Below are 24,197 nucleotides of genomic sequence, written 5' to 3'. Positions count from 1 at the left end.
CCAAGATCACACCACTGCACTCTAGCCTGGGTGACAAAGTGAGACCCTGTCTCAAAAAAAGAAAAAGTAAATAGACAGAGGTTAAGTAATCTGCCCAAAAGTCACACATCATGCCAATGAGATAGCATGGCAAGAAGCTATGTTCCCCAAATCTGAGCTTGAAAAATTCTTGCTCATTTTACCACAAAAGCCTTGGCATATTAGAAATTCAGGAGCTGTCAACTGAGTCAGATTCCTGGAACAATCCCTTATATGGGAGGTACACCCACCCCACCGCCACCAAGATTTGAAGTTTTTCAGACAACCTGGCTCACAAGATGCCATTGGGTGACCTAGGGAAGAGTTCACAGCATACAAATACACTATCTGCAAAACTCCCAATTATACAGTTTGGATGCAGGTGGAGAAACTGTGTAAGTAGCATTGTAAAAACAGACAGAAAAGGGAGTATGCCCACCTAAAAAGATCAGGCTAAATAATTGTGACAGCTAAGATAATGGAAAGGGGCTGGGTGTGGTGGCTCACACCTGTAATCCCAATACTTCGGGAGGGTAAGGTGGGCGGATTGCTTGAGCCCAGAAGTTTGAGACCTGCCTGGGCAATGCAGTGAGACCTCATCTCTACAAAAACTAAAAATGTTAGCTAGGTGTGCTGTCCCATGCCTGTAGTCCTGGCTACTGGGGAGGCTGAGGTGGGAGCATCACTTGAGCCCAGGAAGTTGAGGCTACAGTGAGCTGTGACTGCACCACTGCACTCCAGCCTGGGTGACAGAGCAAGACCCCAACTTACAAAAAAAAAAGATAATGGAAAGGGCAAGTAATAACCAACCCAAGCTTTTGTGCCTTCCAATGCTACTAGTCAGTCAACAGAACCAGCAAGGTACTACTTTGTGCAGATGTGAGTATTAGGAGTTATGGAGAAACACAAATACATGGTTCATTTTTCTCAAAAAGCAACTTGATAGGCAAGATAAACAGGTTAAAAAGGAGTTTAGTGCTTAAAGAGCGTAAATTAGACAGTAGGATATAGTAAAAAATACAAATATAGATTCTTGTAGAGTCAATCCCAGGATTTCAGAGTCTATCTCAACTTTGCCACTAACTAGTTATATGAGGCAGGAGCCCCAAATTCTTTTTTTGTTGTTTTTGAGACAGGGTCTTGTTCTGTCACCCAGGCTGGAGTGCAGTGGTGCAATCTTGGCTCACCATAGCCTCGACCTCCCAGGCTCAAGCGATACTCCCACCTCAGCCCAAGTAGCTGGGACTACAGGCACACGTCCCTACGCCTCCCTAATTTTTGTATTTTTTGTAGAGACAGCGTTTCACCATGTTGCCCAGGCTGGTCTCGAACTTCTGGGCTCAAGTGATCATCCTGCCTTGGCTTCTCAAAGTGCTGGGGGCCTGGCGTGAGCCACCATGCCAGGCCCCCAAATTCTTATAAAATACTAAGTCATAGGCCGGATGTGCTGGCTCATGCCTGTAATCCCAGCACTTTGGGAGGCTGAGGCAGGTGGATCACCTGAGGTCAGGAGTTCGAGACCAGCCTGGCCAACATAGTGAAACCCCATTTCTACTAAAAATACAAAACTGGCCAGGCACAGTGGCTCACGCCTGTAATCCCAGCACTTTGGGAGGCCGAGGTGGGCGGATCACGAGGTCAGGAGATTGAGACCACGGTGAAACCCCATCTCTACTAAAAATACAAAAAATTAGCTGGGTGTGGTGGCAGGTGCCTGTAGTCCCAGATACTTGGGAGGCTGAGGCAGGAGAATGGTGTGAACCCGACAGGCGGAGCTTGTAGTGAGCCTAGATCCCACCACTGCACTCCAGCCTGGGCGACAGAGCGAGACTCTGTCTCAAAAAAAAAAACAAAACAATTAGCCGAGCATGGTGGTGGAGCCCTGTAATCCCAGCTATTTGGGAGGCTGAGGCAGGAGAATTGCTTGAACCCCGGAGGCGGAGGTTGCAGTGAGCCAAGATCGTGCCATTGCACTCCAGCCTGGGCAACAAGAGCAAAACTCCATCTTAAATAAATAAATAAAATACTAAGTCTTAACTATTTTTAGGTCATAAACTCCAGTGAGAATCTGATGAAAACTAAGGATACTTTTCCCTATAAAAAGATATATATTTACCTACACACAAACTTTTGTTTACAAGTGGAGAAGTATCACATGGACCTCAGCTAAAGAACTCCTGAAATGACCTTAAGACCTCTTCTGTGTCATGATCTGAAAGCAATTAGCATAGTACAATCTGAATTTAAGTGCTGAAAAGAGTCAGATGTAAAGGAATGATCAATCAGCTAAAGAAGAGCTGGTTCCTTTTGCTTTTTTTAAGTCTATTCAGAGACTCCTCCCACCTAAAGAAGGAAAGTCGACTACCCAACAGCAATCTAACAACAGGAACAACTGACTTAACCACTTGAACTAAGTGCAGTTAAAAGACAACACATGCTAGTTTGTCATTTCCTCTGTGTGTTTCACCATTAAAATTGTTTCATAACATTTATCAGATAAAAATTAAACAAAAACAAGGATGTTTGGAACTATGGAATGAGTGATGGTTCCAAAGAGGCTCTTGGGAAAGGAGGGTGGTGGTGCAATGGTCTGGCTCCAGTTGTATTCTTGGAGACCAGGGATCTTTCCTCAGAATCACAGCATTTCAAAGAACCATAGTTCAATACCTTTGTATGCCTTTCATGGCTATTCATCTTTTATCCTCCAGTGGGTCCCACAAAGGCAAATAGTGAGATGTAACCTCAGGTAGTAAAAGATTCTGCCCTAAGTTCCAGACACAGACAGGCAAACGTGAAAGACTTAGGATCTGGCAGACTAATAGGCATTCTCTGGCCAGCTGCTGACAAAGTGGAAAAAAAGCTCTTCTGTCTCCAACAGCCCTTACAAAGGCACAGACACCTAAGAGCTGAGTGGAACTTGACTGAATGCAGCCAGATCAGGAAGTCCAGAATACAGTGCCTGAGATGTGGTCCTTAGGGCTTCTGAATCTACAGTGACAGGATGGCTGTTAAAAAAAAAATCCCTTACCCTGCTCAAGGACAGCGCCCAGATGAGTCAGGTTCAGGATACTGCTCCTGAAACACGGCAAGTCTGTCAGCAGACAGTTACAATCGAGGAGAAAGATCTAGATCAATGAGGCGAGAACGAATCATATCTTAGAGTTCCCATAGTTCCCCCAAAGCCCCCTAGAAATCAACACCTTCCATAATTCCTTTGAAGCAATCTTTCTCCTAAAAACAAAGGTCCCCCTCCCATAGAGCACCCACATATCAGTGTCAGAGAAACTAAACCTGGACAGCAAGATCAAGGAATTCATTCAATCATTTATCCCACATATATCTGCTGAATGCTTACCAGGTACAAGGCACTGACCTAAGTGCTAGAACCCAGAACTCAGAGTCTCATCAGAGGGAGAGCAGGACGAAAAAAATATGGCAGTGTCTCGTCCACAGCCATACCACCCTGAACACGCCTGATCTCATCTGATTTTGGAAGCTGAGCAGGGCCAGGCCTGGTTAGTACTTGGATAGTAGAAATGGCAGTATCTCCTCAGATTCAAAGATGAGGGTCATGGGGTCATCAAACTAAGGGCACAGCTGACTTCCAACTGCTCACTCTTCAGACAAACCCTGAAGACATTTAAGAACAGAAAAGATAACTCTCCTCATATAAATACACTGATTTTCTTTGAGGCAGAACTGACATCTTGACAACCAGTTGCTACTACTATCCCAAAGCAGCTGCTAACCCAGGAAACAGCAAAAATGTCTCCAGTGACTTAAGGAGCCAGTAACAAAAGCAGGTGCCAGGTTCAGGGTCCTATTCAGGGAGCAACAAAGATCACTTTCTTCATTGTCTCCCCCTGGCAGCAGTGTCTGGTGGAGAGAAGAGTTGAATTACACCTTGTCCTTCTGGTCTGCTGGACAGAAAATGAGTTTGCCATTTGAAGAAAGGGCTGTCCCCAGGGCCATGTCTGCTTCTGCAGGGCTGAAGAAAGGAAGACAAAAGAAGTCAGGCTTCATACTTCGAAGGAAAGGGCTGAAATGGCAAGACCAAGTGAGGCTTTAAAGGAAATTAAGTGTAGGTCTGGCAAAAAGGGTACAAAGAGCTCTGCTCACCCTGTGGCCACCCCAGGCCTGGGTAATTACTTGATGTAGATTAGACCTATGCTACAGGGCCCAACAAGAGGCTTTAAAAGAGCCCATGCTTTAGGCTACAGACCCTCGAATAAGCTCACTCTCCCTGAGCCTTTTCTTTCTGGCTGTGGGTCCAAGGAGAAATGGTTGGCTCCTTTGAGACCTTTCCTCCCTAAGGTGCTTATGTAATACTACGAGATCAAATGAGGTAAGCAGCACTGAGCAACTGAGAGAGAAGGCAAAAACACTTGCTTTTAGGATAAATCTGTACCTACAGGACCTCAGATTCTAGCCCCACCTGAGACTAAGGTTCCCCTCTCAGTTTATAAAATCCCAAAATAACCTAAAAGCCTCACTGCCAGGCATTCTGAGGACCTAGGAAAAGATCAGAGGTAAGAGTTACCTTCCACTGGAACAAGGTTATAGATCTCTAGCAGAGAGATGGAAGAGCAGGAAATTTATTTCCACAAAGGCATATTGAAACAGTCAGGTGTAACAGAGGTCAGGTCAACAGCTTCCTACCATCCACAAGAACAGTTTCTCTCATCAACTCCATCTAAACCCAGAGGATACAGCTGCACCACTAAGTCAGCTAAAGGTCAGTGCCTGCTTAGGAGAACTACATTTGGTTATTCTGAAAAACCTAGTGGAAGAAAAGTGCTTACTGGCTCAACTCACCTGGGCTGTTCTGCCAGCAAATCAAACAACACAGGCCACCAACTGCCTTTTTTTTTTTTTTTTTTTAAATTTGTTTAAGTCACTAGGTTTGTGATAAAGTTCTGGTAGCATTCTTTTGTTGCTTTTGAGCAGAGGAAGAAGGCAAAATAAACATTTTTCAGAAGTCAGATTCCAGATACCAAAAATAACATAATGGAATTTTCCTCTGAAGCTGCCTTTTGCTAACAATGAGGCTATATTTAAAAAGAAAGTCCAAGATAGAATGTATGGTGGCAGCTCCAGAATGGTAGTGTATGAATTCTGAGGAACTTTTTACTCTGACGTCTGAGATAAAATTCTGTGGGAGAACATCACAATGTTGAGGAAGTGCTAAAAGCACCTAACAGGGAGAACGTCAATGAGGGTGTCAACATCTGTTTAAAAAGTAGTGGGTACATATGTATCTGCTATACATTATCTGTACTTGTCTATATGCTTGAAATATGCAAAATTAAAAATTACAGCAATGTGACTAGAAATATTCCATAGAGTTTAAAAAAGAAAAAAAAATTAAAGCAATGAATCAAACTATCCATCAAATTTACAAGTACACATACCTTTTGAAACAGCAATTCCACATTTAAGAATTTTACCTAAAGATACACATATGCACGCCGGGCGCAGTGTCGCATGCCTGTAATCCCAGCACTTTGGGAGGCCAAGGTGGGCGGATCACGAGGTCAGGAGATCCAGACCATCCTGGCCAACATGGTGAAACCCCATCTCTACTAAAAATACAAAAATTAGCTGAGCATGGTGGTGGGCATCTGTAATCCCAGCTACTTGGGAGGCTGAGGCAGGAGAATCGCTTGAACCTGGGAGGTAGAGGTTGCAATGAGCTGAGACTGCGCCATTGCACTCCAGCCTAGGTAACAAGAGCAAAACTCCATCTTAAAAAAAAAAAATATATATATATGTATTTTATAAAAGACAAGAATGTGAGTTCTGCATCCTGATCCCAGTACTGCCACTGAACACATACCCTTCTTAATCATTCATATACTCAGGCCGGGCGCGGTGGCTCACATCTGTAATCCCAGCACTTTGGGAGGTCGAGGCGGGCGGATCACGAGGTCAGGAGATCGAGACCATCCTGGCTAACATGGTGAAACCCCGTCTCTACTAAAAATACAAAAACGAAATTAGCCGGGCATGGTGGCAGGCAACTGTAGTCCCAGCTACTCGGGAGGCTGAGGCGGGAGAATGGCGTGAACCCAGGAGGCGAAGCTTGCAGTGAGCCGAGATCATGCCACTGCACTCCAGCCGGGGTGACAGAGTGAGACTCCGTCTCAAAAAAAAATTAAAAAAAAATCATTCATATACTCAACAAGCAGTTTTTTATTCACTACCCTGTGCCAAATTTGTAGAGCACTGAGGATGGAAATGAAGAGCTCTCAGTCTCTTTCCTCTCTCAGCTTATAATCTAGTAAGGGAGACAAACAAGTAACCTAACACATAATATGGTACAACTAATGCTGATAAAGATATACAGAAGCAAAGCAAAAAGGAAGCCTAGTGGCCTAGGTAAGGATTTCCGAAGGAGATGATGCTTGAACTGGGACCTCAGGGCCACAGAGAATTAAGAGTGACGGGAACAGGAGTGTTTCAGACAGAGGAAACAAAGTAGAAACATGAGCAAACATGAAGCATTTAAGCAACTCAAAACAATTTAATATGGCTAGAATGTAGGGTACTTTCTACTTCGGAAGAATAATGGCAGGAAATGAAAGCTTTGCATGCCATGCTAAAGAAACCAGATTCACCCCAAAGACAATGGAAACCCATTGCAAGGGCTTCCGAGTGACTATTTTTATAATCAGATTTTAATTTTAGAAAGAGCATTCTGGCAGTAACAACAAGGAAGGGAGGAAACCAATTAGGACACTATAGATATAGAATCTGAACTAAGAAAGTAGTACTGTTATCAAAACAAAGGACACAGATTTGAAATGAAATTATACAACATTTGATCACTGTTTTATTTGAGTTGGGGTCTGGTAGGGTGTATGGACAAAGAGAGGGAAGATTATCAAATGATTCCCAAATATCTCATTTGTGTGCCTGGATAGAAGATAGTACCTTAAATAAAGTAAGGAGTTAAGAGAGAGAAAAGCAGGTTTGCCAGAGTGAAGGGTTTCATCTGGAACATGTTGAGTCAAAGACACCTACAGGGTATCCAAAAGAAGTCCTCTAGCTCTCAGAGATAAAATCTTGGAGCTCGGAAGAGAAAACGGGCCCAGAGTCACCACAGCAGTTGAAGCCATGAGTACGAATAAGATCACTCATGAAAACTATGTAGAGTGCCAAGGACAAAATCCTAGAAAGTATCTTTCTTTACAGGTCAACAGACGGAAGATAAATATGAAAATGAGGAAGAGAGAAAATCAGGAGAGGATAAAATCACAAAAGGTTAGGGAAGGAGAAACTTTAAAGGAGAATGGCGTGTTTCATAGTGTCAAGTACCACAGAAAGGTCAAGTAAGATCAGAGCTGAAAATTTACCATTGGATTTGGCAATTAGGAGGTGACTGGTGACCTTGACAACTGCAATTTCAGTGTAGCAGAGAGGGCTGGAAGCTAAAAGGCAGGGTATATACCATTCTTCAAGAATCTCGGAGGTAACAAAGAACATGGCTGTGAAAGGGGATTCTCACTTAACATCTTTTGTTTTCCACTCCCCCTCCCATAATATGTTTGAGTATTTAAGAAAAATAAAAAGGAAAATGCACATAAAATAATGTTAATATTTTAGTAGGTATTAGGTGTAGAATGACAATAATCCAATGTATTATTACCATTACTTTAAAGCAGATTCCATTTACTTTGTAAATCACCAAATATTTTTTGACACTGTGCAAAATACAGAGCTGGTAATGTGAGAGACAAGAGTTTATGCCAGACACGGTGGCTCACACCTGTAATCCCAGCACTGTGGGAGGCCAAGGTGGGCGAATCGCTTGAGCTCAGGAATTTGAGACCAGCCTGAGCACATGGCAAAACCCTGTCTCTAGTAAAAATACAAAAAAATTAGCCAGGCATGGTGGCATGCGCCTGTAACCCCAGCTACTTGGGAAGCTGGGGTGGGAGGGTTGCTTGAGTGCAGGAGGTTGCAGTGAGCCGAGACTGCACCACTGCACTTCAGCCTGGGTGACAGAGTGAGACTGTCTCCAAAAAAAAAAAAAAGTTCATGATATAGTCCCAGGTTCTAGGAGTTTAAAATCCTGTAGAAGAAAATAATGCATACATACAAATAGGATGTTAAAGTATAATACAAATGATACAGAAAAAAAATATGACTAGCATTAAGTTTAGAAAACTGGAACTAACTTCCAGTGGAGTAATCAAAGAAGACTTCCTAGAGGGCTTTGAGGCAGGTGGTGAACAATGGGGTAAGATTAAGACAGTTTTGTCTGGCTTAGAAGTGAGAAAGTGGTTGGAAAGGAGGCCAGAGAGGCAATTATGGAGGACTTTAAATATCAGGCTGGGATGACTGAACCCTGGCTCTCTTCTTATTGCAGCTCTGTAGTGCCAACTGCTTGAACATTTCTACCTGAGCATGTCACAGCAAACAGAACTGAAATTACTAAAAGTGAATCCGTATCTTTTCTCCCAAAATCAATGCCTCCTTTTATTTTTTATTTTATTTATTTGTTTTTATTTTTTTTTTTGAGACGGAGTCTCACTCTGTCACCCAGGCTGGAGTGCAGTGGCACGATCTCGGCTCACAGCGACCTCCACCTCCCCGGTTCAAATGATTCTCCTGCCTCACCTCAGCCTCCCGAGTAGTTGGGATTACAGGCATGCATCGCCATGCCTGGCTATTTTTTGTCTTTTTAGTAGAGATGGGGTTTCACCATACTGGTCTCGAACCCCTGACCTCAAGTGATCCCCCCAGCTCGGCCTCTCAAAGTGCTGGGATTACAGGTGTGCCACCACATCCAGCCAATGCCTCCTTTTAATTTCCCACTTCAAGTAATGGCACTACCCTTTACCCAACCCATTCTCGAGTCCTATCAGTTCCTGCAAATACCTCTCCCTTGAATACCCTCTGTATTCAAGAGTCACCCTCTCCCTTCTGATCCTCATTACCTCTCACCTGGATTGTTAAAACAGCCTCAAAAAAACTGACTTTCCTTATCCATTTCATGTTGCACATGCTGCTATATTAATATTCCTAGAAACACAGCCTTAATTAAATCATTCCAATGTATAAAACCTCCAACGGCAACACAAAATCGACCAAAGGGGGAAAAAAATCTCAATTAAATGTAAAACCCAACCACATGGTAAAACTTTTGTGGAGAGTAGTTTGGCAAAAATTTTTTAAAGTACTACAAATAACTTTTGACTCAGCAATTCCATTCTTAGGAATTTATCTTTTTAAAAATATGGTTAAGTGTGCAAATATATACATGTAAGTATATTGATCTCATTGTTCATAACACCAAACAATGCAAAATTACCTAAAAGTCCAACAATAGAAGACTGTCTCAAGTGCAATGCATCCATACAAGAGAATACTGATAGCAACATATTAATAAATTATGATGCTGATACATATTTTTGACACTGAAAGACTTTCAACATACACTAAGTGAAGAAACATGTTACAAACTGTTTTTTTCCAAATATGTATTACATGCATATTTGCACAAGAAAATATGTGGAAGAAAACATCAAAATATTTACAGCAGTTACAAATGGTAGGATTTTTGGTCACTTTAATTTTATATTTTTATTTATTATTTTAAAATCTTCCTACAACAAACATGAATATTTTATGAAGTAAAAAGGGGAGGGGAGATTCTGCCACAACCGATATCCAACAGTAGCATAACTCTTTCAGATTTTTCTAAACATTCTTTATCTGGAGAAAGCAGGAACTCTATATACAGCCCAACAATTCTACAAATTGTTATGGCACCAAAAAACAAAGATGAAGAAAGTACAGCCTGCAGTCACTGAACTCATGGTCTAGGGGAGGCTGACAATTAAACAGAAAACTGTAAAATAAGATGATAAATACTATCACAAAGGGATGTACATCCTACCATAAGAACTCAGATGAAAAGGTAAGTGAAATTTTTTACTGGTTGGGGTAGAAGGAAAGAAGCAGGAATACCATTAAAATCTATTAAGTTTTGAGTTGGGACAAAAGATTATAGTATGAACAAGTATTTGTGAGGCAGAAAAAGTAAAAAGATCATTCAAGGCATAGAAAACAACACAAACAAGGGGTGAAACTGATCATCAGTTTTTAAGAGGAAATGTGGCATGATCACTGGTCTAAGTCAAAGAAGATGAGGGTCTAAAATAGCGCAGTGAGTCTAGCCAGGAAAGAATAGCTGTTGAGATATTTTTCAGCTAGACAAACAGAACTTAGTGTCCAATCAGATGTGGAAAATAAATAGGGCCAAGTGGGGTGGCTCATGCTTATAATCCCAGCACTTTGAGGAGCCAAGGCAGAAGGACTGCTTGAGGCCAGGAGTTCAAGACCAGCCTTGGTGGTGTGTGCCTGTAGGCCCAGCTACATGAGGAGTGAGGCAGGAGGAGAGCTTGAGCCTGAGATGTTCAAGTTGTAGTGAGCTATGATTATGCCACTGTACTCCAGCTTGGGCAACAGAGCAAGACCCTGTTGAAGAAGAAAGAAGGAAAAGAAAGGAGGAAAAGAAAGAAAGAAGGGAATGAAGGGAAAGGGAAGGAAGGAAGGAAGGAAGGAAGGAAGGAAGGAAGGGGAAAAAGGAGGAAAGAAAGGAAAGGAAAGGGAAAAGAGAAGGAAAAAGAAAAGGGAAGGAAGGAAGGGGAAGGAAAGGAAAGAGAAAAGAGAAGGAAAATGAAAAGAGCAGGAAAATGAAAAGAGAAGGAAAAAGAAAAGAAGGAAGGAAGGAAAGAAGGGGAAGGAAAGGAAAGAGAAAAGAGAAGGAAAATGAAAAGAGAAGGAAGGAAGGAAAGAAGGAAGGAAGGAAAAAAGAAGGAAAGGAAAGAGAAAAGAAGGAAAATGAAAAGAGAAGGAAAAAGAAAGGAGAAGGAAGGAAGGAAAGAAGGAAGGAAGGAAAAAAGGAAAGGAAAGAGAAAAGAGAAGGAAAAAGAAAAGAGAAGGAAAAAGGGAAGGAAGGAAGGAAGGAAGGAAGGAAAGGAAAGAGGAGAGGAGAGGAGAGGAAAGGAAGAAAAGGGAAAAGGCGAAAGTGAGGAGAGGAGAGGAGAGACGAGAAAGGAGAAAGGAGAAAGAAGAAAAGAGGGGAAAGGGGAAAGGGAAAAAGGGAAAGGGGAAAGGAAAGGGAAAAGAAGAAAAGAAGAAGGAGGGAGGGAGGAAGGGGAGGAGGAGGAGAGGAAGAGGGAGAAGGAGGAGAAGAGGAACAGGAGGAGGAGAAGAAGAAGAAGGAAGGAAGAAGGAAAACAAGAAGAAGAAAATAAAGGAAGACAAATATTTGTGGGTACCCAGTAGGTGTATGTATTTATGGGTTACATGAGATATTTTCATACAGGCATGCAATGTATACTAATCACATCAGGGTAAACAGGGTATCCATCACCTCAAGCAATTTGTGTTTCGAACAATCCAATTAAACTCTTTTAGTTATTTTTAAATGAACAATTAAATTATGTTTACTATAGTCACCCTGTTGTGCTAGCGAATACTAGGTTTTATTTAGTCTTTTTATTTTTTTGCATCCATTAATCATCCCCCACTTCCCTGTGACCCCATCCCCCCTTCCCAACTTCTGGTAACCATCTTTCTACTCTCTATCCTCATGAGTTCAATTATTTTAATTTTTAGTTCCCACAAATACGTAAGAACATGCAATGTTTGTCATTCTGTGCCTGGCTTATTTCGCTTAACATAATGTCCTCCAGTTCCATCCATGTTGTTGCAAATGACAGAATGTCATTCTTTTTTATGGCTGACTAGTACTCTATTGTGTATATGTACATTTTCTTTCTTTCTTTCTTTCTTTCTTTCTTTCTTTCTTTCTCTTCTTTCTTTCTTTTTCTTTTTTTTGGAGAGGAGACAGAGTCTTGCTCTGTTGCCTAGGCTGGAGTGCAGTGATGTGATCTCAGCTCACTGCAACCTTCACCTTCCGGGTTCAAGCAATTCTCCTGCCTCAGCCTCCCGAGTAGCTGGGACTACAGGTGTGAGCCACCATACCTGGCTAGTTTTTGTATTTTTAGTAGAGACGGGGTTTCGCCATGTTGGCCAGGCTTGTCTTGAACTCCTGATCTCAAAAAATCCACCCACCTCAGCCTCCCAAAGTGCTGGGATTATAGGCGTGAGCTACTGTGCCCGGCCCACATTTTCTTTATCTATTCATCTGTTGATGGACACAGGTGGCTTCCAAATCCTGGCTACTGTGAACAGTGCTGTAATAAACATGGGAGTCCAGATAGCTCTTCAATATACTGATTTCCTTTCTTTTGGGTATAAACCTAAGGAGTGGGGTTACTGGACTGTATGGTAGCTCTATTTTTAGTTCTCCAAACCATTCTCCATAGTGGTTGTATAAGCTGAGTTTTGGATAATACATTACATGCAAATTTCTGTAGGCTACAAAGTGGAAAAGGAAAGTAGTCATTTGGAAATACAAGTTTGGACCTGGGGGAAAAGCTCATACAATAGGTAGTTACAGATTCTGATAAGAGAGTCATCACTGTACACACAGATAAAATTCCTAAATGAAATCACCAGAATAGGTCAACTCATCCAGAGATAGCACACAGTCAGGGAAGGAAAGAGGTCCAAATTGTGTCAGATGCTGTGACAAGATGAAACAGCGTGAGAATAAAAAGAGGCTGCTGAGTGCTGCAAGCAAGTCATCACAAACAAAAGCCTTTCATTGGGATGGTGGGCACAAAGCTTGGCTATAGTGGCTCACGATGACTAAAGAAGAAGAAAGGCTGTTGAGGTAGTTTGGTGGTAAAGAAAAAAAAAGCACAGAGAGTTAGTCTGAAGAAGAGATAAGCTTAAAGGAATTTTTATCTTAGGATGGAGAAAACCTGAACTTCTTTACAAAGAGTCACTAGGAAGGGAGGAACTAAGAACACAAAATATATATGTATATGCCCAGAGACCTGCCTCTGAAATAGGAGAGAATGTGGTAAGGACTGGTAAAGCCTACAGATAAAAGACTAAATTACTTATTGAGAGTTTATAAGGTGGGGTGGAGCAACAAGTTTGAAGAGAATGGTGAAAGTCTGGAATGGCTGCTGCAGAAAAAAATGAATGGCAGTCAACCAGAAGAGAATAAAAAGGTTTCAGGATAGGATTGAGAGCCAAGCTGTGGCTGGTGCTCATAAATCTGTAATAGAGTCAGTCAGCACACTGTTATGCAGTGGCACTCAGTAGCTCAGTGGAGAAAATAAACACAGATCCAGCACTGGGGATAGAAAAGAAAGGGGTGGAAGAAAAAAAAGAGATCTGAGAATGCCAGTACAAGCCCTATTGTACATGATAGGTCAGGAAGCACTGACACCATAAAGGGGCTGATAGACTGGGAAACAGCAGAGAACAGGTTTAATGTGCATAAAGGAAAGGAGAAGTGGAAAAAAGGAGGTTGTGACCAGATTCTGGGATGTCTGGGAGGAATGGAGCAATTGCACGTCACCTAAAATACCCTCCCCCAAAAAACTTAGTCATCTATAAGACCAAAACTGGTGAGGCACAGTGGCTCACACCTGTAATCCCAGCACTTTGGGTGGCCAAGGAGAGAGGATCATTTAAGCCCAGGAGTTTGAGACCAGCCTGGGCAACATAGTGAGACCCTGTCTCTATTTGGAAAAAAAAAAAAAAAGACCAAAATTGATGCCACGCTGATTTCCAGGCCATGCTCTGATATATAAACTAGTTCTTCAAATGGGGCTGACACCTCACACGTTGTTAGAAGGGAATTCCAATGAGAGAGTGGCAGGGTGAAGTTCTCCTCTAAGCTTCTTCCTTCCTTAAGATTTGATCTGGATCTCTGGGTGCAGTATCAATAAATTCAATAACTTTTCTTTTTACTGACTAGATTATGAGAGTTCTCATGAATATGGAGTTGCTAAAAATAAAAGTTTAAGAAATTTCCAGCTGGGGGCGGTGGCTTACCCCTATAATCCCAGCACTTTGGGAGGCCGAGGCGGGTGGATCACCTGAGGTCAGGAGTTCGGGACTAGCCTGGCCAACATGGTGAAACCCCGCCTCTACTAAAAATACAAAAATTAGCTGGGGATGGTGGCAGGCACCTGTAATCCCAACTGCCTGGGAGGCTGAGGCAGGAGAATCGCTTGAACCTGGGAGGCGGAAGTTGCAGTATGCTGAGATCGTGCCATTGCACTCCGGCCTAGGCAACAGAGCAAGACCCCGTCTCAAAAAAAAAAAAAAAAAAAAAAAAAGGCCGGGCTAGGTGGCCCACACCTGTAATCCCAGCACCTTGGGAGGCCGAGGCGGGCGGATCACGAGGTCAGGAGATCGAGACCATCCTGGTTAACACGATGAAACCCCATCTCTACTAAAAATGAAAAAAATTAGCTGGGCATGGTGGCTGGTGCCTGTAGTCTCAGCTACTCAAGAGGCTGAGGCAGGAGAATGGTGTGAACCCGGGAGACAGAGCTTGCAGTGAGTAGAGATCGCGCCACTGCACTCCAGCCTGGGCGACAGAGCAAGACTCCATCTCGGAACGGAACGGAACGGCACGGAAAGGAAAGGAAAGGAAAGGAATGGAACGGAACGGAAAGGAAAGGAATGGAACAGAACGGAAAGGAAAGGAACGGAATGGAACAGAACAGAAAGGAAAGGAAAGGAACGGAAAGGAAAGGAAAGGAAAGGAAAAAAAGAAATTGCCTAATTGCTGGCTTGGCAATTCCCTCAGGGTCATGGAACTAGCCAATGTAGGACAACCGTCACTGTCCTTCCCAGAGCCTTGGATCTTTCCCCCAGTGGTAAGATATAACAGTAAGGGCAATCTGCATAAGAAGTGTACTTAACAGAGAGGCAGAAGTTGGGGTCTGCAAATAACATAAGTAACCTCCAGGATGAGGGTGGGAAAGTGAGTTTACTTCCTTTTACTGCAAACGGAAAGATTGAATCTAATCCTTGAGCCCTTACCTCACAAGGGCAGGAAACCCTAAACAAGCCACTTGCTCATTCTCTACAGATCTGGCCTCTCCTCTATCCTATTATCCTGGCCTGATACAAAAAGGAAAAGAGATTCCAATCCTCTCCAAGATGTTACAAATGAACCAGACATTGCCACCAGAAAGTGTATCTTTGATACACCAAAAGGTATATCAAAAGCTAGCTTGTATCAACAATTCACTCTAAGAGCCCCAACTTACTTCCAAATCTTTTTGTATGGCCCAAAGACAAGGGGTACAATGATTATGAAAAGTAACTTCTGATATTAAGGTACACTGATAGAATAAAAATTCAAGGGTTAGTTGACTATCTTGGTAAGCATCTGGAATGTGGCTACCACAATCAGCCTGATCTGCCATTCCATTTGGACAGAGATGGGCCCTCTCCTGTGTAAGATAGAAAAAGTAACTCCAAATGTTTGTTTAATGCAGCTCTGGTTCACCTTCACTTGGGTCACCGCCTTCCTTTGCTCACAAACACTTAATTGTCCCTGAAAAGTAGGTCAGCGCCTTGTGGAACAAGCTGGAAGGAGAGCTAAGACCCAACCTATCACTCCAACAGGCTTGGAGAGGCCCAAGCTGTGTCTAGGAGACCAAAACCAGTCAACAGTGCGTTATGCCAAGAGTGCTCCAGGTGCTCCAGGTGGTAACCTGGCTACTGCCATTCCTAGGTGGTGACTCAGCAGGCTGGGAAAGCAGAAGATGCAGGATGCAGGGCTGAGGCTCATGTCAGCCTGGCAAATACTTGTTCCACTCTGATAGCTAATGAGGTGTCCCTAATTAGCCATCAGAATGGAAGGAGCAAGAGGTGAACAATCAGAATGCTAAACTCTCTTCCACTGTCCATATGGTCCCTTCTGTAGAATACCAAGCATTGCTCAACCATAAATGGAGCTGCCTGAGCTTCTCCCCACTCCTTCCCCCAAATATTTTCTTCAGGGCACCCAAAAATAAACACTGCTGCTTACCCATGAGCTAGAGGTACATTCATAGCACTGTAAGCTGTCATTTGGAGTATACTTGACGAAGGTGTTAAATTTTTTTTAACAGGATACATCTTGTTCCTGGGCCCAAATACTCCATCCATCCAGGATTTTAAGGTGGGAGAGACTCCCCCATCAAATTTCCTCTAACCTCAAATTGGTTAGTTCACTAAATATAGGATATTGCTTCAAAGTAAAAAAGAAGGGGCCCAGGGAGATGAGGAAACAGGAGGCTGGCAGTTTGGGAAATAGCTACCAGAGGGTCAGCTGTCCAGCTGTCCCTGGAATCTGAAGACTTCCAAACCTAACAACTGCCTTTCTCAGGAAGAATCAAAACTATGTGAGGCAGCTGTGGAGGATAAAGGCTGCAGAGCCCAACTTCTGAAGTCAGTAGCAAACCACTTCCTTAGCCATTGTTCCCCACAAAAAGCAAACGCTGCCAGAACTGCCTGCAGACCAGATACCAGCTCTAAGAAAGAGAAATGGGAAAAGGAGTCAGTTATCTCTTTGGCAAACAGAGAGCACAGGCACCTTCCTCTATCTCCCTCAAGTTCTCAGGTAATAAAACCAAAACCACTGGCAATTCCAACCTTTCTAAATTCTGACTATATAACTTTCCATTATCTTCTAGTCTCATGTACCTTTCCTCCTCCTGGTCCCCCACTACCCACCATATCCCCCAAGATACATGCATTTCATCTTTCCAAATCTAAGGTAGAATCAGAACTATGTAAACTAATACCTGAATTTGTACTTTTTAAAATTATTTATTAGATTTAAGTCTAATAACTGGACTGTAAAATCTACAAGGCAAGAAACATGTCCTATCCCCATTACTGTAGCTAAGACTGCATGCTTACTACGAACTAAGCACCATTTTAAGCACTTTACATGTTATTTCATTCAATCTCCGTCAGAATCCTATGATATATGTGGTAACAGTAAAACACTTTAGAGATGAGAACCGAAGCACAGAAAGGTTCAAGAACTTGCCCAAGTTCAGTTAATAAATGGCAGAGCTGAGATTCAAACCTCAGCAGCTTGAGTCCATGCTCTTAACACCTATATGCTACACCAAGTGGTCTCCAGACCAGCAGCATCAGCATCTCCTGGGAACTTGTTAGAAATACAATTTCTCAAGCCCCACCCCAGACCTACTGAACCAGAACTGAGGGTGGGACCCAGCAATCTGTGTTTTAACATGCCCTGCAGGTGATTCTGACGCTGGCTCAAGAGTATATTCAGCAAGTTATGCTGCTTCTGCTTTTCATTCTTTGAGCTACACCCAAGACAGACAGGCATTCAGGAGGAACTTAACAGTGTGAAAATATTATGAACAACTGATTATAGCATAATGTTTGAGTACATGAGAATTCTACAGCCAAATTGTGAAACCTAACTCTGCTGCTTACCAGCTGTGTGTCCCTGGGCAAGTCACTATGCCCTCCTGTTCTTTAGTTTCATCCAGTGTAAAATGGAGATAGGTTGTAAGGATTAAATTAGTTAATTTGACATAAAGCATTTAAAACAGTGACTGGCACTTTTTTTTTTTTTTTTTTTTTTTTTGAGACGGAGTCTCACTCTGTCACCCAGGCTGGAGTGCAGTGGCGCAATCTCAGCTCACTGCAACCTCCACCTCCTGGGTTCAAGAGATTATCCTGCCTCAGCCTCCCGAGTAGCTGGGATTACAGATGTGTGCCACCATGCCCCGCTAATTTTCGTATTTTTAGTAGAGACAGGGTTTCACCAGGATAGTCTTGATCTCCTGACTTTGTGATCCGCCTGCCTCAGCCTCCCAAAGTGCAGGGATCACAGGTGTGAGCCACTGTGCCCAGTTGCCTGGCATTTATTAAGTGCCCTATAAGCTCTTATTAACTATGGTCTTTGATCCATTTTACAATTAAATTGAATAAATGTTTATTAGGCATCTTTGTGCGAGGCACTGTGCTAGGCACATGCATTCATCAACATTTCTTGAACTTGTCAGCCTTTCAGCAATGGTTATTGAAGCCTTATTATACACAATAATATAATGTGCTATGGGATGTCAGAGACAAAGAATAAGGCATTAACTCTTCATCTAAGGACAGTACAAAGTAGTAGGCCAGATGTGACATTTATACAAGTAACTCTAACCCATAGTAGCAAGTGATAAGAATCATAAGATAGCACTGTTTGGTGGAAAGAACATCAGATTTGAGGTCATAAGATTTAGATTTATGCTAGGTATGGTGGCTCATGCCTGTAATCCCAGCACTTTGGAGGACTAAGGCAGAAGGATCATTTCAGGTCAGGAGTTCAAGACCAGCCTGGGCAACACAGTGAGACCCCATCTCTACAAAAAACACAAAAATTTAGCTGGGTGTAGTGGCATACGCCTATAGTCCTAGCTACTCAGGAGGCTGGAGTGGGACATCTCTTGAGCCCAGGAGTTTGAGGCTGCAGTGAGCCATGTTTACACCACTGCACTGCAGCCTGTGCAACAGCAAGACCTTGTCTCTAAAAAAAATTTAACAAAAAAAAAAGATTTAGTTCTAATTATGGGTAACCTCAGGCAAGTTACTTAATCTCCTTAAGCCTTAATTTCCTCAGCTGTAAAACAGGAGTGATGAAAAACATCTGTGAGGTTCCAATGAGCTAATACATGTGAAAACATTTTGTAACAGACTCTGAATGTTGTCAGTTATTACTATTACTTTTAAGTGCATTTCTTTCAGTAATATTATGTCAGTTCAGGAATATGATATGACTTGTATCTGAGATAATCAGGGAAAGATCCACAAAAAGTAACATTTGAGATGGATATGTAAGGACCAAATATAATGTAAAAATTAAAGGAAAATGCAGGCACAGGAAACAGCATGAGCAAAAGCAGGAAAGCTAGGGAAAAAAAAAAGCAGAAAGCACTAGCTCATTTTAGCTGGAATATAAAGAATAGTGGCAAATTTGGGAGGCTGAGATGGGAGGATCACTTGACGTCAGGAATTTGAGACCAGCCTGGCCAACATGGTGAAACCCCATCTCTACTAAAAATACAAAAATTAGCTGGACGTGGTAGGGGACACCTGTAATCCCAGTTACTTGGGATGCTGGGGCAGGAGAATCGCTTGAACCTGGGAGGCAGAGGTTGCAGCAACAGAGCGAGACTGTCTGAAAAAAAAAAATAGTGGCAGATAACATTTAAAAAAAGGTAAAGGGTAAACAAGAGGAAAAAAATCTGTTCAATTTCCCCCCATAAGCAACCATCTTTGGTAATTCAAGTAGGAATAAATGACAAGACAGTTGATTAAAATTAGTTTTAGTAGTTATCTGTGAATTTGAAGTATTCAGCATGCCTTGTACTCCATTTTCACAGGGTGACTAAGAGCCAGCTACATCATATGCATGTAACATGGAATACCCAAAATTACGTAGTTTGTGCAGAAGCCAGTTTGAAAATGATACTGTTATTCCTCATCAAAGCTTCTCCAGACAGCTCATAAAAATTATTTGGCCTTAGGCCAGGCGCAGTGGCTTACGCCTGTAATCCCAGCACTTTGGGAGGCCGAGGTGGGTGGATCACCTGAGGTCAGGAGTTCGAGACCAGCCTGGCCAACATGGTAAAACCCTGTCTCTACTAAAAATACAAAAATTAGCTGGGCATGGTGGCATGCACCTGTAATCCCAGCTACTCAGGAGGCTGAGGCAGGAGAATCACTTGAACCTGGGAAGCGGAGGTCGCAGTGAGCCGAGATTGTGCCATTGCACTACAGCGTGGGTGACAGAGCAAGACACTGTCTCCAAAAAAAAAAAATTATTTGGCCTTTAAAACCTTTCAATATCATTATTGAAATGAGAGAAAGCTGTGTTCATCTAACACCAGCCATTTTTCTTTTTTTTTTCTTTTTCTTTTTCTTTTTTTGAGACGGAGTCTCTCTCTGTCGCCCAGGCTGGAGTGCAGTGGTGCGATCTTGGCTCACTGCAAGCTCCGCCTCCCAGGTTCACACCATTCTCCTGCCTCAGCCTCCAGAGTAGGTGGGACTACAGGCACCCGCCACCACTCCCGGCTAATTTTTTTGTATTTTTAGTACAGACAGGTTTTCACTGTGTTAGCCAGGATGGTCTCGATCTCCTGACCTTGTGATCTGCCCACCTTGGCCTCCCAAAGTGCTGGGATTACAGGCGTGAGCCACTGCGTCCGGCCTAACACCAGCCATTTTTCAAGTGTTTGTGAGGACCTCTACTCAAATACAACATGAGGTACACTCATTTTTGTTTTGTTTTGTTTTGATTCGTTGTTTTTGTACAAGAAAGTATTTCAACAAGATCCCTGAGTGACAGGTAGCACATAATCCAGAGTAGCACAAATTTTTTTGAAATAGAAATTAAAGCTTCCAATACTGTCTCAGACTTTTTTTTTTTTTTTTTTTTGAGATGGAGTCTTGACTGTTACCCAGGCTGGAGTGCAGTGGCACAATCTCGGCTAACTGCAACCTCCGCCTCCCAGGATCAAGCAATCCTCCTGCCTCAGCCCCCCTAGTAGCTGGCATTATAGGCTCGTGCTACCATGCCTCGCTAATTTCTGTATTTTTAGTAGAGATGGGGTTTCTCCATGTTGGCCAGGTTGGTCTCGAACTCCCGACCTCAGGTGATCCACCCGCCTCGGCCTCCCAAAGTGCTGGGAATACAGGCATGAGCCACCATGCCTGGCCTCAGACAAATTTTTTTAAGTTTTGTATGTTCATATAGTTGAATGAGATAACGCAATACTTTTAATCGAGCAATCCTTATTTGCTTGCCAAAGAGCATCTGAAGGTAAAAAAAAAATAAAAAATAAATAAATTGGGGCACAGTGGCTCATGCCTATAATCCCAGCTCTTTGGGAGGCCAGGGCAGAAGGATGGCTTGAGCCCAGGAGTTTGAGACCAGCCTGGACAATATAATGAGACTTCGTCTTTACAAAAAATTTAAAAATTAGCCAGGTGTAGTGGCACACGCCTGTAGTCTCAGATACTTGAGAAACTGAGGTGGGAGGATCTGTTGAGCCTGGGAGACACGTTACAGTGAGCTATGATTGCGCCACTGCACTCCAGTCTGTGCGACAGAGCAAGAGCCTGTCTTTAAAAAAATAAAATAAGACTGGGTATGGTGGCTCATGCCTGTAATCCCAACACTTTGAGAGGCCGAGGCACAGAGATCACTTGAGGCCAGAAGTTCGAGACCAGCCTGGCCAACATGGCAAAACCCTGTCTCTAATAAAAATACAAAAATCAGCCAGGCATGGTGGTGTACATCTGTAATTGCAGTTACTCAGGAGGCTGAGGCATGAGAATCTCTTGAACCTGGGAGGTGGTGGTTGCAGTGAGCCAAGATCGCACCACTGCATTCCAATGTGGGCAACAGAGGGGGACTCTGTCTCAAAATAAAATAAAATAAAATAAAAATAACAAACTTTGAAAAAAGTCCATTTTTAGTTGACAAAGGGTAAATATAACTTGGTCATGTCAAATATTTTATATTTAAAATCCAACCTTCAGTTTTGCAGAAAGTTGCACGAGGAAAAAACATGAACTTCCAAGAAACAAGTAAAAGTTAAACTTCAAATTTCAAACTGAACACTCTCACGTTTGTCTTTATTCTACTGTCATACAAGTGCCCCCTACTGTCGTTCATATTTAATCTGTTTCTCTAAAATATTCTTTTTTAAAATTCATTTTTCTTTAGCAATATGTACATATATAACCTTAGTTGACTAATACTAAATATGATCTTTATTAATTTAATATGGAATTAATTCACTTTTATTATGCTGACAACATAAAATCATCCTGAGTAGCTTTTGAGAGACAACCGGTCTCTAGGCATTGGAGGTACAAAAGCAGGTAATATGAGGGTAGGCCAATTTGCATAGGGGAGTGCACTGAGGTGATGTGTCTCTATGTCCATGAGCAACTGGGCAAAAAATCCTAATGCCACTGCAGTCCCCTCAGGCACATAGCAGGAACTGGGGACAAACTAGTATAAACCACCCCTTCCACTCTATAAACAAACAGGAGAATCCACAGTTGGAGATACAAGGGTTTGGAGGGACTACTGCCTCTCCTCACCCTCCACCCATGTCCAGCATAAGCACAGGACACAGAAGCTAGGCTCCTGGACTTTTTCAGCTCCAACCTGGAAGGCAGAAAAATCACAGCTGGATAGTAGTCTTTCTTCAGAATTTTGGTAGACATTGTAAGAGACTGTCTAAGCTGTCAAGGCCCTTCTGCTAAGGCCCTTTATACTTGGAACTCCTTGGAGACCTCTCACATTATCCTGGACCCCTGTTTCCAATGCATGCATTCTGGTGGTGGGCTGCATTGAGGGGAACCCAGAGAAGAACATGTAGCTCCCTTACTGTGTCAAGTGTCAATAATGGGATATTTGTGTGTGTGTACATATGTATGTATGTGTGTACACATATAGGTATATATATCCTAAATATACTGCCCTGGAAAGCCAGGTTGGCACACAGTTGGCCATTCACTGTACTCATCACCCCTCAGCTATATAGCAATTCTTTCTCAGCCTTCAGCCTCTGCGAAACAATCGAAGAGTCTAGATATGTCACCACTCCAAGAATCCCATTCACAGTAGGAGCAAAGGAGAGAGGGAGAAAAGCAAGATAGACAAACTGTAAGCACACAGAGTAGTTTATCACTGAGAAAAATTAGACTAGGAGGAAATTTTTTTTTCCTAGAATTCTGTCAGGTCTGGACCCTCTGTATGGGGTTCATCATTCATCATTCATCAGACTCCTATCAAAATAGGTCTTGCAAGCAAAACCCAGAGAGACAAAGTCAACACACAAACAAGGATATTGTTCTACTTCATCCTCTTCTCCCCAGCTTTGAAGCCTTTGAACGCACCTTAGAGAATCAATTCATTACTATTAAAAATAATCTGGCTGGGCGCAGTGGCTTACGTCTATAATCCTAGCACTTAGGGAGGCCGAAACAGGTGATCAAGAGTTCGAGACCAGCCTGGCCAACATGGTGAAACCCCATCTCTTCTAAAAAAATACAAAAATTAGTCGGGCGTGGTAGCATGCACCTGTAATCCCAGCTACTCGGGAGGCTGAGGCAGGAGAATCACTTGAACCCAGGAGGCGGAGGTTGCAGTGAGCGGAAATTGCACCATTGCACTCCAGCCTGGGCAATAGAGCAAGATGCTGTCTAAATAAATTAATTAATTAAATAAGATGTCAAGGGCCGGGCGCGGTGGCTCACGCTTATAATCCCAGCACTTTGGGAGGCCGAGGGGGGCGGATCACAAAGTCAGGAGATCGAGACCACGGTGAAACCCCGTCTCTACTAAAAATACAAAAAATTAGCCGGGCGTGGTGGCGGGCGCCTGTAGTCCCAGCTACTCAGAGAGGCTGAGGCAGAAGAATGGCGTGAACCCGGGAGGCAGAGCTTGCAGTGAGCCGAGATTGCGCCACTGCACTCCAGCCTGGGTGACACAGCGAGACTCCGTCTCACAAAATAAATTTAAAAAAAATAAAAAAAGATGTCAAAAAAATAAAAATAATCATATTATTAGCAAGCCAAGTATCCATCAACAAATGGATAAATAAAATGTGGTAGATACATAAATGGAATATTATTTAGCCTTAAAAAGGAAGGAAATTCTGGCACATGCTACAACATGAATGAACCTTGAGGACATTATGCTACATGAAATAAGCCAGACACAAAAGGACAAATACTGTATGATTCCACTTATATGAAGTACACGGAGTAGTCAAATGCATAGAAACAGAAAGTAGAATTGTGGTTGCCAGGGGCTAAGGAGGGGGAAGGTGAGTTATTGTTTAATGGGTTTGGAATTTTAGTTTGAGAAGATGAAAAAGTTCTAGAGATGGATAATAGTGATGGCTGCACAACAATCAAATGAATGTACTTGATGCCACTAAATTTACCCTTACACATGGCTAAAATGCTAAATGTTGTTAGTGTCTTTTATCATAATAAAATCAAGTGTATTGTTATTATGACTCCTACTAACAAAAAACAAGCCACAATTACCTACTATGTGCCAACCAATGTGTTTAACGTATATTAACTCATTTAACCTTTACAAAAACCCTGCAAGATGGTTATCACCACCAATATTTTACAAATGAGGAATTAGGAAAAGCACATACTTGAAAGGGGTTACGTGACTGTTTAAGACCACAGAGCTAGTAAGATCCAAAGCCAGGGTTCCTTTCCACTGT

General features: G+C 42.6%; 1 protein-coding gene and 1 long non-coding RNA gene across 13 annotated transcripts in view; both read right to left on the bottom strand.

Moving 5' to 3' along the window:
* MACF1 (microtubule actin crosslinking factor 1) overlaps nucleotides 1-24,197 on the bottom strand; it is a 406,463-nt gene that overhangs the window by 329,716 nt on the left and 52,550 nt on the right. The window lies entirely within an intron of this gene.
* LOC115837550 lies at nucleotides 8,783-22,821 on the bottom strand. The gene is made up of 3 exons (XR_004032563.1): nucleotides 22,809-22,821; nucleotides 22,551-22,552; nucleotides 8,783-8,907 (listed from the first exon to the last, which is right to left on the bottom strand). It is a non-coding gene; the product is annotated as an uncharacterized LOC115837550 (long non-coding RNA).

The sequence above is a fragment of the Nomascus leucogenys genome, chromosome 12 (genome assembly GCF_006542625.1).
Source record: "Nomascus leucogenys isolate Asia chromosome 12, Asia_NLE_v1, whole genome shotgun sequence".
Lineage (NCBI taxonomy): Eukaryota > Metazoa > Chordata > Mammalia > Primates > Hylobatidae > Nomascus > Nomascus leucogenys.
Note: the sequence above shows the minus strand (reverse complement) of the source record. Positions and strands in the feature narration are given on the sequence as shown.